This window comes from Uranotaenia lowii, chromosome 2 (genome assembly GCF_029784155.1).
Source record: "Uranotaenia lowii strain MFRU-FL chromosome 2, ASM2978415v1, whole genome shotgun sequence".
NCBI lineage: Eukaryota > Metazoa > Arthropoda > Insecta > Diptera > Culicidae > Uranotaenia > Uranotaenia lowii.
The window spans coordinates 94,557,454-94,569,467 of record NC_073692.1 but is presented as its reverse complement, the minus strand read 5'-3'; positions in this window follow the sequence as shown (position 1 = coordinate 94,569,467).

The window sequence follows — 12,014 nt, the reverse complement described above, 5'->3', positions numbered from 1 at the left end:
TTCTAAACCATTCTGAGTTTTCCACGTATTTTTTCGCCATGGCCAGAGCCAGATGTCCCCTAACAAGGCCGTGCGAACGGGGGGGGGGGGGGGTGGGGGGGGGGGGGGGGGTGCGGGTGAGTTAGGGGTTTAATCGCCCCTCCTGGAGATTTTTTCATAGTGAAAATTTTGCAGTTCAAGAATTGAATTTACCACAGTAACGAAAAATAACTTTATCCCAAAGAGGTGTTCATAAAATAAGTGTTTACAAACATGTCGTTAATTTTTCTCGCCTTCGGTGGTATTTTGTCATCTACCATTAGCTACCATTTAGCTAAATTTCAATATCGAAAATCCCCCCCCCCCCCATAGACGAGTCCTTGGCACGGGCCTGTCTTGAAACCACTTTTCCTATCAATTCTCATCATGTACAGATCAAGAGCTTTCTATTCATGTGTCGCAAGTAAAAATCTTATCATTTCGATTTTTCGAATTCAGGAACCGGCCAGATTGGGCGTGGTCAATGAACTTCATTATTGTCAAAATCATGACATTTTTTGAATTTTCCATGACTGTCACGGAATCCAAAATTCAAAAATGTCATTCCGACAGTCAGAGGACCAAAAGAACCAACTTCGACTGTCATAAGTAAAAAATGTTATCGAAATGATTAATTCGATGACATTTTTCTGAGCGACTGTCATTGAAAAACTGAATAAAAATTTCTCCAGTCGTTTAACATTTTTTTGTATGACCGTCAATGTCAATGAGATCTTTTCCAATATCATTGGAAAATATTTTGAGACTGTTGTTCTATTTTTTCCAACAGTTGCACATCTTAGAAGCCTTCGTAAGGCTCAGCCAACATGTCTTTGTAAAATTTGTCTTACTGAATTTTTTCTCGAAAATTTAAATCTGTCATTGGATTTGATAGGAGTTCATCTTAATGGAGTGTTATTAGACCTTATTTACCCAGTAATGGGATTTTTTTTTTCTTAATATGTCCTAGCAGCACGAAATTTTGAGAAATTGGAATACCATAAAACGTACTAAAAGGCTCTTTAACACTTATAATATTTTTAAAGGTACTAAGTACTGATGAAAAGATGATTGAATACGATGTGATATGATTGTGAAGATTCCGTCTACAATTTTCATTCTCACAACACAAAAATCTGTCAAATGAAAGGCAAACGCTTATTGCTGTAAATTTGATTGCAATGCTTTTAATTGAAATCCGAGGGTGATGACGTTAATAATTTTCAAAAAGCACCGAATGATTTCCACATGGAAATCAACCTCTTCAATTTCAAACAAAAATGATAATTTTTATTTTTATGTGTTTTTTTTTAATTCAGTTTTTTTGTGATTATAAACTATTGCAATTAGAAAATAAGCCGAAAACTTGAAGTTCATTCAATATTTATATCAATTTTTGATTTAAGTAAGAGGAATCCATTTAACAAGCAAAAATAAAAAAAATCTAAAATAATTTTTTTTAAATTTTGACAGCTTGATTCTGTAAAAACGTTCTAATTATTTTTATTTTTAGGCTAATAATCTACTTATTAGAAGATTTTCATTAAGGCATAGAAATAAAAGCAAAAATTTGCAATCGAAAGTTTTTTCTTTCATTTGGCTGTTATGCGGGCCGGTCTGAATGTTTTGTTTACTGACTTTTATAGCAACTTATAAATTTTCTTTTGACAGCAAAAAACGTTATTCGATCGTGAACTTCCAAAGCAGTCCAGTTTCAAATGATTAAATGAAAATTGGAGACTTTCATTCTAAGTGAAAAACAGTGAACTTGAAAACAGGAATTTATAAAATTACAAGTTGAGCGTAGTTAGCCACTTATAAAGTGAAAAAAATATGCCATTTCAAATTAACCCTCCAAAGCCGTTCGGGTCAATATGACCCGAAGCGCACATTTCAAACATCTTTATCTTCATTCCAATATACTGATGAACTGGTAATTTTGACAGACCAATTATGTTCTATGAAAACAATGATCAAATCAACGTCAAAAAATTAAAATTTGAGTTTTGAAAATCGGTTCATTGGGAAATGAAATAGAGCTAAGTAAAGCCAAAATTGGATGTCGTTTTTTTAAAGTATGATTTTTTTCTACCGGAAGATTAGTCATAGCGGTCAACACTTTCATTGGACCCCAACATATCTATACATTTTCGGATAGATGGATTCTTGACAATTTCAAACATAAATAAAACAGTTAAATACAGAAAAGCTGTCAGAAGTTATGAGTATTTTAAAAATAAAATTGATTTTTCGGACTTTTTACTTTCTGGACCAGTTTCTGATAATCTGGTAATACTAAACAACTTTATTTTGAAATGTTGAGTAATTAGAATAAATTACCTAGACAATGAATATAATATCATCAAAATCGGTTAACATTTGCAGCCAGGAGAACGAAATCAAACTACAGTTCAAATTTCCCCGAAACGGATTTTTAGCGAACGGCTTTGGAAGGGAGACAACTCGTGTTTTCATCAGTTGAATGTAATCAATGAATGATCACATCTTATAAACCGTATTAGTTGTGCGTACAGGTAGAGAATACAGAAATGTACATTATTGGGGCAAGAAAAGATTGAGCTGACCAATGTTTGCACGATAAAATATTTTTTTCTAGTTCTGTATGATTCGAAATTTTTTTACACGAACATAGTTCAAATTGCTCAACAATCATTTCGTGAAGAAAACCGAAACGAAAAATGTTTTGTTCTGCTGTAAAACCTTATTTACCTTTGAATGAATCTCATGGTTTTCGTTAACAATTAGCACTAAAACGGCGCGAAATAAACGAGAAAAAGTAAAATTGTCATAAGATGCATATTTTATTGAAAAAATCATCGTAAAAAGCCATATTTCGTGAGAAAACAACAATTAACTTGATCCAGTATTATTTAGAAAAAATCTTAAGATGGCTGAAATAAAAACAATTTAAGTAATCCTGTGCAACGATGGGGCAGAGGACAACAATTGGCAAATCACCCTAACATATTATTGACTTCATCTTATTGAAGCTATCCATTCTATTGAGGTTTATTTTTATTTTTGAGATCGTGTTATCACGTCAGTACTAAATTTTACATCGGGACTCCGATCAATTTTCTACAAAGAAAAATTATGTTCTAAATTTTTGGAAGTAATCTTCTGCTGTCAGCTCACCAACGATGTTACTAAAAATTTGATTTAAATACACAAAGGAGGATTGTGCCTTCGAGAATAAGATACTTCAAAAGTTGACTCGTCAATTTTTAACGGCTTTTTTCAAAGATACCATTTGAAATTTTACACACGTTTCTGGACTTTTTTTTTACTTCATCTATATAATCTGTTCAAGTAGTGAAGAAGTGAAAATATCCGTGATGTCTGTGAAACAGTCCATGAAAATCTGTGTGATATTGTTTCCTCTTATTTTTCTGGAATAGTTATTTCGCCATTTTAACGGATTAATATTAACAAATTAATAAATATAGGAAACTTAAAATGGTCTTAAACACCTTTTATTGATGTCCACGAAATAAGGCAATTTATTCGTAAATGAAAGGTGTACATTTACTAAGGTAATTGAGACTTATTCTTCATTGAAAAAGTTGCTATGTCCGATTGTTTTTGTAATTGAGTAATTTAAATAGAACTCGATTGTCAATAAAAAAAGGTTCAAATCAGCTGTGAGAAAACATGCAGTTCAAAAATAATTTTGTTTTCGTCATAGATTCATTTATGCAACAAAACATATTATTGGGCAGTTTCGTAAAACACACAGATTTTTCGGTTTTTTAAATATATTTTTTCATATATGAACAATTCCAATATAATTTCACATTCACGGACTACAGTGTGACATGAAACCTATTATTTTGAGTATTAAAATTTGTGTAAAATTGAGAAAATCTTTGTATTTTTTCTTATTTTACGTAAACTTCATTTCATTGTAAATTCAAAAATATTTGTCCTAACTTGTCAGATTAAAAACTTGGATTTACTGTTTTAATATATTTTGAAGCAGTGTTCAACTCAAATTTTAAAATTTTTCATAAAACTTTTAAAATGGTTCGATAAGTTATATCCCGAGCTCTGTACCACTCTTGAGAAGAAATCATCAAATTGAAACCATTTGAAGTTCTGTAAGCGTGCACAAAATTGATCAACATAAGAATTCAGGTTGAAAGCATTTTTTTAATATGTACGAGAACATCAGAAACCTTCACAATCGAAACAATTCCTTAAGGAAATGTTAATGAAACTCTCAGTTATTGTACAATTGACGTTATGAATACAAATAGTAAATCGATTTCTACTAAGTAATTTAAAATATCTATGCCTATCCTTAAATGGCCCTGAACGGAATTAAACCGTCTAACTCGTGCTTGTTCACGAAGCTCCCACCTAACAACGAAACGCTCAATGTCACAATGTGAAATGTATTGTTTGCTAATGATGCTGAAAATTATATGCATTTCTGCTATCCGGGGCAATATCTCCGAACTTTCCGAGGAATGAAAAGTTGACAACAACAACGTTGGCGAAAGCTATACAAAATGGTGGCGGTTCAATGTTTGCTGGCTGGCTCAAAAAGCTCCCTCCACTAATGCTTGCTAATGATGGTTCCGGTTTTCTGGAAGGAAGGAAGGCTTTTTCGCCACAATCATAAGACCCTGTGAGCGCAGACTGAACTTGTTGGGGGTGGGGTTGAAAATGTTTCCGACAAACTGTGGGTGGGTAAAACTTTTATCGTCACAATGCGATTGTTTTCCATTTGCTTAGAGCGTTTTCTGGGGTTTCGTTTGAAAATGGAATTGTGGTTATTGTTGAGGTGTCATTAAAAGTTACTCATCTCCGACAGAATGGTTCCTTTTTGGGTTCTGTTTCGAATCCTGGGGTAGAAAAGGGGTTGCGGTAAATTGCGAAATACCCAAATAATGAGCTTAGAGCATTAGAGAGTTGACCCAATTTGGTTAGTCGCGGTGCAGAAATCATGCCTTGATTGTTCGTGTGAGAAATAACTACCCATGGGCTGAGAACACAATTCCGGCAATCAATTCATCGTTATTGGTTAATAAAACTGGCTAAACATCCGATTCCCGTGAAGCTTGGCTGAGCGCACTAAAACCGATTACAAGCCCATAAATTCGTGCTCTCCAAACTGCAACCACAGACAGATGCTCTCCATGGAGAGTGGGCGATTTTATCGTGATGTTTCACTACTTGCATATGTAGTAAAACCAAGGTACCACACTAAAATCGGACATCGCATCGTTAGGATCCATCAAAGCTGACGAAATCCTACCCAACACTCAGTCACACTAGTCTGAGGAATTTATGTGCCATGGACTGGACTGGAAGGATATATCGAGGTTCATTTTCGTGAAACCCTTCCTGTGTGACTCTGGGACAGAAGAGGGTACGTCAAGGCACGAAAAAAAAAACTAACATCGTTATCAAAATGTACGCATGGACTCGTCTGACATGCCACATTTGTCCGTTTTTATGTTCTGCCAGTCACCGACCGATGTCGATGTCGGAGCATAATTTATGTGCTGTTCTGCCCACATGGTGCTAACGGGGAAGGATTTCGGCTCCAACGTTTTTATTTTGCATTTATTATTTTGTTTTGCATTTTATTTTGCATTTATTTATTTTGTTAAACCCTCCTCTCCCCCATAAAGGTCTTGGAAAAGAAAGCGAAGTATTCTATTTTAAACGCAAATTTTTAAATTCTCAATCATATTTTTGAGATTGAGTAAGGTTATTCCAGGGTAACTTCGACTCAGAACTGATGTCAAAACCTCGAAAACTTATTTCAGGTTCAGAATTCTGCTACAAATTTCAATATTTTCGCAGTGTTTAAAAAACTTCAGTTCAAAATATTGAATTTTAAATAAATTTCTGGTTCCATATCATCAAAAGGAAAATTGTATTTCTATTTTCATGTTAAGTATTCTGTATCCATTTTCAAAATCTTGAGAATCATTTAGATTTCTTTTCAGGAATAAAATAAAAGTGAAAAGCTCATTTGAAATCCTGGTTCCAAATTGATTTTTCAATTAACATAATAGCTGATTCATGGTTCTCGAAACTTATTGGCATCTTCAATATTTTGACTATTATTTTCTAAGTATGAAAAAAATTACAAAAATGACAAAAATGACAAAAATGACAAAAATGACAAAAATGACAAAAATGACAAAAATGACAAAAATGACAAAAATGACAAAAATGACAAAAATGACAAAAATGACAAAAATGACAAAAATGACAAAAATGACAAAAATGACAAAAAAGACAAAAATGACAAAAATGACAAAAATGACAAAAATGACAAAAATGACAAAAATGACAAAAATGACAAAAATGACAAAAATGACAAAAATGACAAAAATGACAAAAATGACAAAAATGACAAAAATGACAAAAATGACAAAAATGACAAAAATGACAAAAATGACAAAAATGACAAAAATGACAAAAATGACAAAAATGACAAAAATGACATAAATGACAAAAATGACAAAAATGACAAAAATGACAAAAATGACAAAAATGACAAAAATGACAAAAATGACAAAAATGACAAAAATGACAAAAATGACAAAAATGACAAAAATGACAAAAATGACAAAAATGACAAAAATGACAAAAATGACAAAAATGACAAAAATGACAAAAATGACAAAAATGACAAAAATGACAAAAATGACAAAAATGACAAAAATGACAAAAATGACAAAAATGACAAAAATGACAAGAATGACAAAAATGACAAAAATGACAAAAATGACAAAAATGACAAAAATGACAAAAATGACAAAAATGACAAAAATGACAAAAATGACAAAAATGACAAAAATGACAAAAATGACAAAAATGACAAAAATGACAAAAATGACAAAAATGACAAAAATGGCAAAAATGGCAAAAATGACAAAAATGACAAAAATGACAAAAATGACAAAAATGACAAAAATGACAAAAATGACAAAAATGACAAAAATGACAAAAATGACAAAAATGACAAAAATGACAAAAATGACAAAAATGACAAAAATGACAAAAATGACAAAAATGACAAAAATGACAAAAATGACAAAAATGACAAAAATGACAAAAATGACAAAAATGACAAAAATGACAAAAATGACAAAAATGACAAAAATGACAAAAATGACAAAAATGACAAAAATGACAAAAATGACAAAAATGACAAAAATGACAAAAATGACAAAAATGACAAAAATGACAAAAATGACAAAAATGACAAAAATGACAAAAATGACAAAAATGACAAAAATGACAAAAATGACAAAAATGACAAAAATGACAAAAATGACAAAAATGACAAAAATGACAAAAATGACAAAAATGACAAAAATGACAAAAATGACAAAAATGACAAAAATGACAAAAATGACAAAAATGACAAAAATGACAAAAATGACAAAAATGACAAAAATGACAAAAATGACAAAAATGACAAAAATGACAAAAATGACAAAAATGACAAAAATGACAAAAATGACAAAAATGACAAAAATGACAAAAATGACAAAAATGACAAAAATGACAAAAATGACAAAAATGACAAAAATGACAAAAATGACAAAAATGACAAAAATGACAAAAATGACAAAAATGACAAAAATGACAAAAATGACAAAAATGACAAAAATGACAAAAATGACAAAAATGACAAAAATGACAAAAATGACAAAAATGACAAAAATGACAAAAATGACAAAAATGACAAAAATGACAAAAATGACAAAAATGACAAAAATGACAAAAATGACAAAAATGACAAAAATGACAAAAATGACAAAAATGACAAAAATGACAAAAATGACAAAAATGACAAAAATGACAAAAATGACAAAAATGACAAAAATGACAAAAATGACAAAAATGACAAAAATGACAAAAATGACAAAAATGACAAAAATGACAAAAATGACAAAAATGACAAAAATGACAAAAATGACAAAAATGACAAAAATGACAAAAATGACAATATGACAAAAAATTCAGCAATCAGGAAAATAATAAATTGTACGATAACAACTTGAATTTGACAGCAAAAAACGCATTAGAAATAATTTTCTTTTTATTCAACTGACGGAAAATGAGAGCCCTGCACTCAAGTCGCAGAAGACGACCCAGTAAGTCGAAAAACTTTCCATATTTTTATGAAAAATGTCGTATATAAAGATATTCCCAATCGCATATTTAGCGAAGACCTACAAAATTACAACCTCAACCATCTAAATAATGATTTAAACTGTCAAAGTATATTTCAAAAAGAATCAGGGTAGTCGTTAATGATTCGCATTACAAATCGTGCAAATTGTAATTCAATATAATCCGAATCATGAAAATGTATGACACGTATATACTGGTTTTGCTGCATTAAGTATCGAACTCCAACCCTCCGAGTCAGCTCGCCAGCATCTCCCCACAAGGCCAAATCATTTGTTGTTTGAGAGTCAAGCAGTAGCTCTAGAAGAGATGTTGAAGTTTCATGACGCACATTTTTTTCGAATCAAGAAGAGAGAAAGAGACCGGATCGAGCGTCAATTCCTCAGAAAAAACCATCAGAACAAACATTTATACCATGGGTGGCCAACATTTTCAGCCAGCGGGCCAAATTATAGAAATGAGATTTGTCTGCGGGCCAAAAAAAAACCAAGCATATTTTTCTTTATTTTATTTTTTTTTAATAAATATTTTTTTTCACATATTTGTTTCATTAAAATTTTAAAAACAGTTTAATGGTTGTAAAAATATTTTTGATTTTTAAGGACTTTTACATTATTTCAAAGTATCTATGAGGTTTCAGAGTAGATATGCAAACAAATTTTAAAAACAAAACAAATCTTTTTTTCTGAATTTTAATTTTATGGAAAATCGCTATAATTTCTACAGATGTTTTAGTCTAACAAATAATAATCTAACAAAATCTTCCAGCACTCAGATTTTTTAAATAGTATAGAAACAAATTAGCAATTTCGATAGTTATATTTCAACTTTGATGAGCTTCAAATTTGTTCCGGATTGACATGAAAGTCGAATAATTCTGCATTTTTCCAGTCGATTTCGACATAAGGCTATGATCATTTAGTATCCGGGCACTTTATTTCGGTGATAGCTACGTTAATAGAGCTCGGATATGCAACACTTTAGTAGCGTTTTGTTGGTTATGAAAAGGACTATCTTGCCTATTTTTGACAGATTTTTAAGTTAACGTGTGTTTGAGATATTTACGATGCAATAAGGCATGGTAAAAATAGTTTTGCACAAATTTGTTCCTTTTACGCATTTTGCGCCTCGAAAATTCAACATTGTTGACTTAAAAGCTCATGAACGGTTGATTCTTTCTGATTTTTTTTTTCGGGCCAAATGGTTAAGAAGTATAAGGAGCCACTCTAGGATCCACACGAAGTTCAAACCAACCATCGGAGTGCAACCCTTGATCTTAAATATGGTAAATATTCTATGGTTATTGGGGATAACTGAATGCAGATTTCTTAAATAATGCAAAAAATCCATTTCTGGCAGGCAGAAAGTGTTGCCTGACTAGTAGACACCAAGTAAATAACTAATAATGATCAATTCCAAAGATCGCAATTCGTGCATCCGGTTTTTACGCAATATGACAGATGTGTTCTGATAGACAAAAAATCTATTTTAAAACCGGATTTAAGAGACCAAATTTTTCGAGATGCCTACTCATGAAAAGGTTCCAACCAGATTCCAATTGCTTTTTCCAGGTGATTTTCTTTAAAATATCATGATTTTGCAAAGGTTTTGCTTCTGTGGTAAAAAAAATATTGATTTTTTTTTTACTGAAAAAAGTGTGCAAAGATAAAAAAAAAGATTTTATGAAAAAGTTAGAGTATTTCTGGAAATCATTGATAAATAAATTTTTTTTTTTTATTTTTACATTAAATGTCATATTAACACCTTCATTTCCTCCATAGTGTTTTAACATTAAATATGGGGTTTAGGTAATGTGGAGGAGGTCGGACGGAAAATAAATAAAACCATGTGTTCGGGTTAACGATCCAAGAACTTCTGATCATATCATTTATTTCCCTTCTTGATACAGGGTATTAAGATCCCTTTTGTTGATTGCTGTTCTCTCTTGATCGATTTAAAGCTGAGACAATATTATTCAATATTGGTTAAAATACTACACATAGAAAGTTTTTCGATCAAATGAATAGTTTTTAAAATACACACATTTGTAACTGCCCGGATACTAAATGATCATAGCCTTATAAACGCAATTTGAAACGTCAGTGCCATTTTAGTTATAAGTTAATACAAACCAAGAGAACGCGCTAAAATTCTAGTTCTTTACATCCAAAACGATCGTTCAAATGTGAAAACTGTGAGTGCGTACCTTCAAAATCATTGTCTCAAAACTGGAACTGTCTCCCTCGTTCTCAGAATTTACAAGTACCTACCACATTTTCTTTTTGTGAACATATTCCAAAAGTAAAATTTATGCCAGAACACCAAAAACATTTACGCACTTCAAGCTAGTCTAAATACATTCTGAAATAACCACTATGAAGCCCGAATTTCTGTCCAATGGTACGGAGAAGGCCCGCGAAAAAGCAGTTTCTGTTTATCAATTCAGTGTGGTCATTTAATCGACATTGTATTCTAAATCTGGTTTGCAATAAATGGCAAAACATATTCTGACAAAAGCTTGTTTATTTTTGGGAATCGACTGAAATTTTGCATACAATTCTGAAATTCTTAGTTCATGTGTTTTTTGACCTAAAAAATGATTGGCAAAACGATTTTGATCTAAAAAAATTATTGGCATTTTGGATTGTTTATGTTTAAGTTGAAATATCTAAGTTATTTGTGGTATACTTTTAACAAAAACGTTTAAAAATAAAGCAATGAGCTGGTCGTTATATTTTTCCAAATTTATGAACTACAGTCCCCCCACAATCATGGGTCACACACAATTAATAGTCACCGATCATTAGAACTGCTGATATCTACTAAACCAAAAGAAATTATATCATATTATTATTTTTAGTTAATCGACAATATCATCAAAATGCATTAAAAATATTATCTGTGCGTTTGATAACAGTAAAATTGCTGTTTGAATACTTTTTAACAAAGGGTAACTATAAGAGGTGGAACTATCGCATAAAATTCCAATGTTATAAGGTTGACATTTCAAACCGTTAAGCCCCTTATGCGGGTATTTCAAAGATTCCAACCAAATGAATTGGTCCCATATAAGCACAAAAGAAGAGTTTACATTTTCCAATTAAAACTGAGCGAATGAAATGCGAAAATTCAATAATATTTAGCAAAATAAAAGTGACCCATAATTGTTGCAGAATCCACCAAGTTCCACACAATCATGGGTCACTTTTTCGCAAGCAAAACAAAACATTTCTTGGTTGCTAGCTCAACCCAATTTCCCCTTGAACGTATAGGGCGTTTGCACAGTACATTAGTATGAGTAAGCCGTTGGGCAAACAAATGTGACAGCCCCATGTTAAATGATTACAAATCTATTAAAAAAAGATATTTTTTGAAGAATTAATGAAAACTTTTGAAAAGTTTCTTATGTACAACACATTTTTCGAAAGCTAGATCATTTATTGACTTGTTTGTGTTTTTTTTTCTAATTTTGAGTGAAGTTCTTTAACATAAATGAAGACTTTCAACGGATATGAGCGTTTTTAGTGAAAGCAGGACAAATATTGCTCAAGTTTATTAATCAATTTCGTGACGAAAACTCTTAACATCATCTTCCTGGTTCTAAATTTTATATGATAGACCCAAAAACGTGAACAAAGGATCCGAGGGAACCGTTCAATGTGCTTTACAATGATGGTTGGCTTGTTTTTCATTTTTTGTTTTGCTTGGTTTCCCACTGATATCCAACAAAATTATCGCAGAATCGTTTCCACTTGTTAGCAAATGATCCGAAATATACTTTTTGAATGTTTTTTAGAGAAACTAAGCATTCA